This window comes from Castor canadensis, chromosome 3 (assembly GCF_047511655.1).
Source record: "Castor canadensis chromosome 3, mCasCan1.hap1v2, whole genome shotgun sequence".
Taxonomy (NCBI): domain Eukaryota; kingdom Metazoa; phylum Chordata; class Mammalia; order Rodentia; family Castoridae; genus Castor; species Castor canadensis.
Genome location: NC_133388.1, coordinates 109,559,239 through 109,567,145, shown reverse-complemented (window position 1 = coordinate 109,567,145; position 7,907 = coordinate 109,559,239). Strand labels below are relative to the sequence as shown.

Below are 7,907 nucleotides of genomic sequence, written 5' to 3'. Positions count from 1 at the left end.
TCATTTTGATGGAAAATGGTTTCATTACAGAAAAATGTTGAATTCCTCCTACTCTCCATACCTCTATGCCAAAACAAAAAAAGTTTCAAACCCTGACCTGGACAAATCAAAACAAGGGGTGACATTAATTCCACATGAACCTCAAATATATAATTCAACTGATCTTATCACATTCTTTACCTTTAAAAAGTCTAACATGCAGGGGCTAGACATTAATACAGTGGTCCCACACTTTCCCAGCATGCAAGAGACCCTGGGTTCAACCTCCATCACCACCAAAACAAAAGCTTAGTATCCATTTATCAATACCAAATCACTACACTCAATTTACTCCCTTAGGAAGTTTTCAACCAAAGTGATCTTTAATTAAATTTACATTAAAGTACAAGAAGGGATATGCAAGACTACTATTTGTTCTGTGACATATGAAAGAGAAGCATCCCTCCTGTATCAGTGACCCAAGAGGTACCAAAAGGCATGAAGAACTGGCTTCAGGACAAAGCAACTCATAAGGTTGATCAAAAAGCAAAGCACCTCTAGTTTCAGCCTAGAAAGTGAGGGCTCTGCCAAGTCTAACTGGTAACTGTACCCAGATCTCAAACAGGTCTTAGTCCCCCTAACTGACAAAGGTGGAGCACAACACCTGCACTATCAGCAGACAAAGCTAGAACCACCCAAACTTGCCAGGGCACATAAGCCATGATTTGTCAATGCTCACATTCATTATGGTAAAAGTATCAAGAAGTGTAGGTTTTAGAAAAAACATTATTTACCTAGTACACAAGAATTAAAGTTCTTGTCTAGGACAAATGATAATAAGTCTTGAGGTTTCCCAAATATAACTGCTGACATTTTTTCAATCTAACTTTAGAGTGGTATGGAATGGTTTCTTCCATACAAATAGAAGCTTTACTTTAATATTGCTCAAAAATCAGGTATGTTTCCAACTCTAGTCTCAGCTTAATAGGCTTTGTGAAAAACATGCCATCCTTATGTCAGAGCCAAGGTAAGACTCCCTCTGATAGAAAGCATTCTTGAAGTCAGTGATTGTGAGCGTGTTCAAGTCCCAGGGTTTGGGATTACTATTTCTAAGTGGTTGTTCCTTTCATTCTATCACTGGGACATCTATCTTGGGTGGCCTGAAGGTTGCTGGATCTGCAGCCATTCTGGAGGCCTAGGCACAGATCAGATCCACAGGAGTTGGCTTCTGGGCTCCTTTATAGGCCTGGATGTTAAAATCTCTAGAATCAGACTTTGGGCAGGGTCTTGGTCCAAAGAAACTCCATTTATCTGACAAGTTGCTGTCCTTATCCCCACTTCCAGGATCCATGATGATAGGATTTAGACACAGATTTTGTGTGAGGGACTGCAAGTAGGTGATGTGTGGCTGGAGCACAGGAGGGTAGAGGAACAAGATTAGAAAGAGATGACAGAGATCACAAGGTTGAACCATGCCAGGACTTTGAGTGCTGTGGTTTTGCCCTGAGTTTAATAGGAGCTGTTGAATCTTCAGTGTGTGTGTGTGTGTGCATTTGTGCGTGTGTGTGTATGAGAGAGAGAGAGAGTCAGAGAGAGAGAGGGAGAGAGAGAGAGAGGGAGAGAAAGAGAGAGATACATAGAGAAAGAGACGTTACAGTATCAACAGATTTACATTTTTGTATAGATTACTGGGTTTTGAACTCAGAGAATCATACCAGCTAGGCAAGCACTCTCCCACTTGACACATTCATGAGTCCCTGAGTAAAATCAATACATGTTTTTTTCAATATAGATACCCAAACTAAGACAGATAACAATTCTATTCAATTAGAATGCTCAGAAAGCATCTCCAGGCATTTGGGGCATGGCATCTATCTAGCATAGTAAGACTTCACTACTAATTACTCAGTTGACAAAAGCTATTTATGAGATACCTGTTATGCTAATGCCTATCCATGATGTACTTTTTAAAGAAAGTACCAAAACATACTCTACATACTCTAATTCATATATATATAGAATTATCAGAAAACATTTTGTTCTCTTTTTTTTTTAGCATAACTTTCTCCAAATTTGGGATATGCACAGGAATACTTTCAAGTTTTTAATAATTTCATGGGTTCACTAAGCATTACTTTCCAGAAAGATTATAGTTTTGCATGCTATTATCTATCCTCTCACATATATGTATGTTTATGTATATGTATACTTATAACTACTCTAAAACACTTAACATTATGTATAGTTACAGTATGTTTGATTAGAAGTCTTACATAAAATTCAACTACTTTAACAACTTTCAAAAACAGTAGCACTAATCAAAACTAATAAACAACCTTTAACATTGCCATGTTATAAAAAATACAAAAATGTTTGCCAAAAATTACAACAATTTAACAAAATGGTGCCTTTCTGAGTAAACAAAGTAAATATAACTTGTTAGTCTATTGTGGTAAATTCATCAAAAACCTAATCAAATAATCTGTTCACACATTAAGCAAGTGCTTAAGAAAGTAGGACTTTGTTGATACTATCAAAGTAAAAACAGAACCTCCCATGGTTTACCATTTTGCTTCACCACATTTTTCCTGTCAGTTTAAAATAATCAGGTTTTAATCATTATGATTTAATTTTAGATGAAAACAAAGTGAAATACACATTTCAAATATTTAACCTGACTCTATAAATATATGAAAAGTACCTATGCAGGTAGTTACCAGGAAAACCACAATATGTAGCCAGTAATATGGGTCAATGTAATATTTTTATTGCTTCACTGACAGTTATGTGATAGGGAAATACAAAATTGGAGAAATGTGTTTCCCATTTGGCAAGAGTGACCACTTAGTAGTGTCTGTCAATACCAATGGTCAGTCTTGGTACTTTGTGTCAAATGTGCAGTTGGGGCACCATGCAGTTCTGCTGACAAACAGTTAAGTGTGCTCTAACACATCTTGAAAGCAACTTTTGCCATTTGGCTGCACTGATATCAGCACTAAGTGACTTCAAATACTTAACATCTAGGTCCTCATTTTGCTTTGAAAAATATTGGCAATCATGATACAGAAACTTTTCAAACAAAACTCATGAACTATTATCTACCCACTGTCTAGGAAAGCAGGGAATGTTCCACTCAATATAGGGAGTACACACATTCAGAAAACCTATGTTGAGGAGTTGGAGGTGTGGCTCAAGTGTTAGAATGTCTGCCTGGCAAGTGCATACCCCTGAGTTCAAACCCCAGTTCCACACACACAAAAAAAGGCCAGGCAATTTCATAACTGTCACTGTATATGAAAGATCTTTGCTCATTTTTCAAATATTGTTCAGGAAGCTAATGCCACTGAACATCTTAGTGTGGAGGAAAATGCCTACATTTTTCCTGTATTGTGGGAACTGCAATCTTGTCTCATAAGTGAAATCTCAGGCAGGTACATTGTCTTCTTACAAGGGAGAAGAGTCCTCTGGGTCTCTGGTGTGCTGAGGGCAGGGTTTAACGCTGGAGCACAGCAGCCCTCATGGAGATCTTAATCCTCAGAATCAACTATGAATACTGTAGAAAAAGGCAGGTGGAACCATAGTGTTCAGTGAACAGCAGTGCAAAGATGAGCTGGAAAAGGCTTGTCTGTAACTTAGATTGTCTCTATAGTCAAAGTGGAGAAATACTGCCTAGATAAAATAACATTAAAAAGTTTCAATGATTAACTTTGTTTTGATTTTTTTCAAATATTTAAAATATCAATTGTATTTCATGTTTACCTTATTTGGAAAAGTCATCAAAACCACTGTTTTAACTAGAGAATCTATGAACTGCATTATCCATTTTATCCATTTACTACTAAGTTACAGTTTCTTAAGCACAAAGCAAGTACTTTAAAAAATTAGAATAGCAAGTACACAGGTTAAGGACATAGAAATAACTGCTCCCAAACCAACTCAGTCTGCAGAGTGATTGGCATAACACAGAGGCTCATCACAACCAGGAGGGGACTGAACAAAACTCTCCAGCAGAGCAACTGGATTACGGTCACTGTTTTCCTGAAGGTTCTGGAAGAACAAATCTGGAACCTTTCTCATTACCAATCCAGCTGCACTTCAAACTCCAGGCAATGATGCAAACTTTTCAAGCCCTCTTCAGTCACTGTATTAGACTTGTTCATGATGTTACTATTTCAAATTACAATGGAGAACAGCTGTTTGCTTCTCCTGGCCTCTCAGATGTGCTGCATATTAAAGCCTCATAGCCCTCAAGAAGGTAGTATATGTTACCCTGAATGGTACATGACAGTTACTCCATGAGGTCACTGTTTCATTCAGGAAGTAAAACTTGCCCTCATCAGAAAAGCTAAAACTCACCCGGTAGCAGACACATCTTTACTTCTCACACTTGCAAGCACAGGCTCAGAATGGAAAATGGAGTTAAACAACCACATAAATTCTGCCACTTCTGGTAACCCTAGCAAAGAAAATTCATATTAAATTCCTTCAGAAAAAATTGGGAGATTAAAAACAAAGGGAAGTAATGAGGATAACACCTATGAGAAATGCTTTGAGTACCTTGCAGAGATTTGTCATCACCCTTGAAGCTCACAGAGCCAGAGCTACTTAATGAACTAAGTGAACACTGGGCTCTGTCAGGAACAAATGAAAATAAAGAAAAAAATAGGCAAACAAGCACACATACTGTTTATATATAAAATCTTAAGTAGCATGGCTTGAAATATTCATTCCTGACTAATGAATTCTTAAATTGAAAAGTTCATACAACTCTTCATCAGTGAAAAAGACTCTCATAATAAGGAATAAGAAGGATCTCCACACTTTGTATTAATAAGATATACTCATTTGCTTAGTGGACATTTCTCTCTCTCTGTTACATATAGATATAGAATTCAAAGTGTATTATGAATGTTGTGAAATTCAATAAGTTAAGAAGTCAAAATAATGAATATCACTGTGTTACATTAGAAATGTTCCATTATGTATATTTAAATCCTACAAAATTATTGAATTAATGTGTGTGCAGATACATATAAACATAAATAAATAAATATTATATGGATACTCTCAGTTGATGCCCAGTTATTGGAGAAAAATAACTGAAAGAATTTTTATCATGTGATCTCAAGTATCATTCTATTTGTCTTGCCTCCTTTTACACTATTTTCTGTCCAGGCCCATCTAATCAGACTTCTCTGTCAATGACACCACTGAGTTTGCTGCTTCCAAGACCATTAGTCTTTATTCCCTCCCCACTATATTCCACATCTTATCTGAATTACAAGCTACTGCTGGCCCACTTGACAACTCTGTCCTCACTGAAACACTCTTCCCTTGGCTATTGTTTTTTCATATATGCAAATGACTATATTTCCTTAGTCTTCCTTTCTTAATCCTTACTTCTTAATACTGAATTTCCACAGGACTATTTCTTGGCTTTCTACTCTTTTTCATCTGCATTATCTGCTGAAGTGATCTCCTCTGCTCCCATTGCACAGATAAGGGCAGAACAAGTTCTGCCTGGAAGTGAGGTGGTGATTGGAGGGGAGAGGGTTGGGGTGGGGCACAGGGGGCAGAAATGACCCAAACAATGCATGCACATGTGAATAAATGAATAATAATTAAAAAAACAACTAACATATCTGAAACAACATTCTTGGTCACCACCCAGCAAAGCTGTTCTTCTGATCATTGCCTCCATCAAATAAATGCACTATCACCCATCTGATCAAAGCTTACAACTAATGTGTCATTTATCTCAGTGCTTGCCTTTCCTCATCCAACATCTGCATAGGTGCAACCAGGACTGTCATGTTTGATCCTAAAATATATCCCATCTACTTCCTCTGATGTAATTTTTCACTCTATGTCAAGCTGCTTATCTGTCCTAAAGTCTAGTAACTCTTTTCATTGTGGTCCATGTCTCACCATGGAATTCTTTCTCTGAAGGGCAGAGGGAACAGATTCTCACAGCATGAACCATGGCATGGCATGCATTGCTGAACCCTACTAAGGGTTTCCTAATGTGCATGGGATGTGGCTTTGCCAACAGATTTCTAATCACATCCCTCTTTCTCTTTGATCTTGCACATACCAGATCCTCACATTGCACATTGCGTGAGTCATCCCCAAAGTCTGACATGCTACTCACATATATTTACATGACTGACTACTTTTCTTTGTGATCTCTGCTCAGATGGTGCATTCTCAAGAGGTTACTTCTGACTTTCAAGTTATTGGGTACCCACTGTCTTTTTGTCCACCAACTTGTTCAAAGTACCGGTGTGTGATTTTCCTTATTGTTTCTCCTCTCCCTCTATACTTCATGGTTCATGTCTTGTGTGCCCTGTGTGTCTCCTGCCCTAGAAGCTTATAGCAACTTCTTTGAAAATAGTTGATATATGAGAATGAAGTTTTATGATATTTGCTGAGAGTAACAAATGGAGCAAAATATTGTCATTGCTAATCAAATCTGGCAAATATTTGTTAATTACAGGCACAAAAGCCTTAATTCTGTGGTTATTTCCTATAATGAAATAGTTTTTAAAAACTACTTATCCATTTTGGAATATTCAAAGGTATATTTTCAATGTTGCAACAGAGGGTTTATTTTTGAACACATTCACCTCATATGCTTTCATAAGAACAATCATTTAGTATAATTAACCTGACTGATGTTCATTTATAATATTATTAAAATAACTCATAGACTTATAAAAATGAAAATGAAGACATAGACACAGATCTTATTGACAATGCCTTCCATGATCACTAATCCCTACACTTTCATTATCTTATGTTCTGTGAAAAGAGTCATGTGTGATTTTATCTACAAATGTGTATTCTAATATAAACATAAAGATGATGACTATGGAAAAAGTGGAAAGGAATAAAGAAATCTGTCTGGCACATTCTTACCAATTACATCACAATTTTATTATATATTCTCTAAAACTTTTCCAAAGGTACCACACACCCTGGAAGAACTATCATAGTACACTTTCAACTATTACTAAGCTCTTTATTGAATGCTACCTCTCAGATTTTTTTCAGTGTTGTTATCCAGTCTTTAAAAGCACTTTTAAAGGCTGCATACACCTCCATTATGTGACTATAACATGATTTGTCATGTACTTATTTTATGACATTTAGTGTACTTTCAATTTCTGATATTACTTAAGTAACTTCATGTGATATACCTTTATCCTCACTTGCATTTTTTTAGAGGAAGAGTCAAAGAAAAGGAAATATCCATATAAAGTAGCTGCTTTTATTGTTCATAATATATGATGTGTGTGTGTGTGTGTGTGTGTGTATAGGAGAGGGAGAGAGAGACAGAAAGAGAGAGACTGTGTGCTATGGAAAACCCAGGGCCCCCATACAGTTTCTCTTCCACATCGTAACATTATCCTGACATCACACTCCTATTATGATGTTAAATTTTGAGCTGTAAAGTGTTGAATACTTGTCTTTCAGAGGCATAATGTCCAGTTCCCCAAAAATGACTTGTACAAATGCACAAGAGTTTTACTTTTGTCAAACTACCTAAAAATGCTATTCAAATGTGACTGAGTGTCAAGTGAAGTGTGGGTCAAATGTCAACAGTTTTGGACTAATGACCTATGAAAAACTCAATGTTCTCACCAGGTTCCTGCTATGTAAATTCTTGAAAGCATACGTGCTTTAAGTAAGATGATTCCAACAAGATTTTGATGAGGGAAAGATTTTTAAAAGATGAGTAAACACAAGCTATTCATTTCTTGCTTTTTCAATACTTCCATATGCTTATTTTTTCAACAATATTGGAAGCAAACACAATTCCAAAGGCAAAGTGTAAAAAAATTGTGATGAGTTCCAATAACTGCAAATTGCATGTAACATATTTTCTGTTATATTGATTTATAGCTTTGTCCTTTTGAATAGGTGAA

General features: G+C 36.4%; 1 pseudogene; it reads right to left on the bottom strand.

Annotated features, from left to right (window-relative positions):
- Positions 1–955: 955 nt before the first annotated feature.
- LOC109677494 (putative monooxygenase p33MONOX pseudogene) lies at positions 956–1,330 on the bottom strand (annotated as a pseudogene).
- Positions 1,331–7,907: the final 6,577 nt, after the last annotated feature.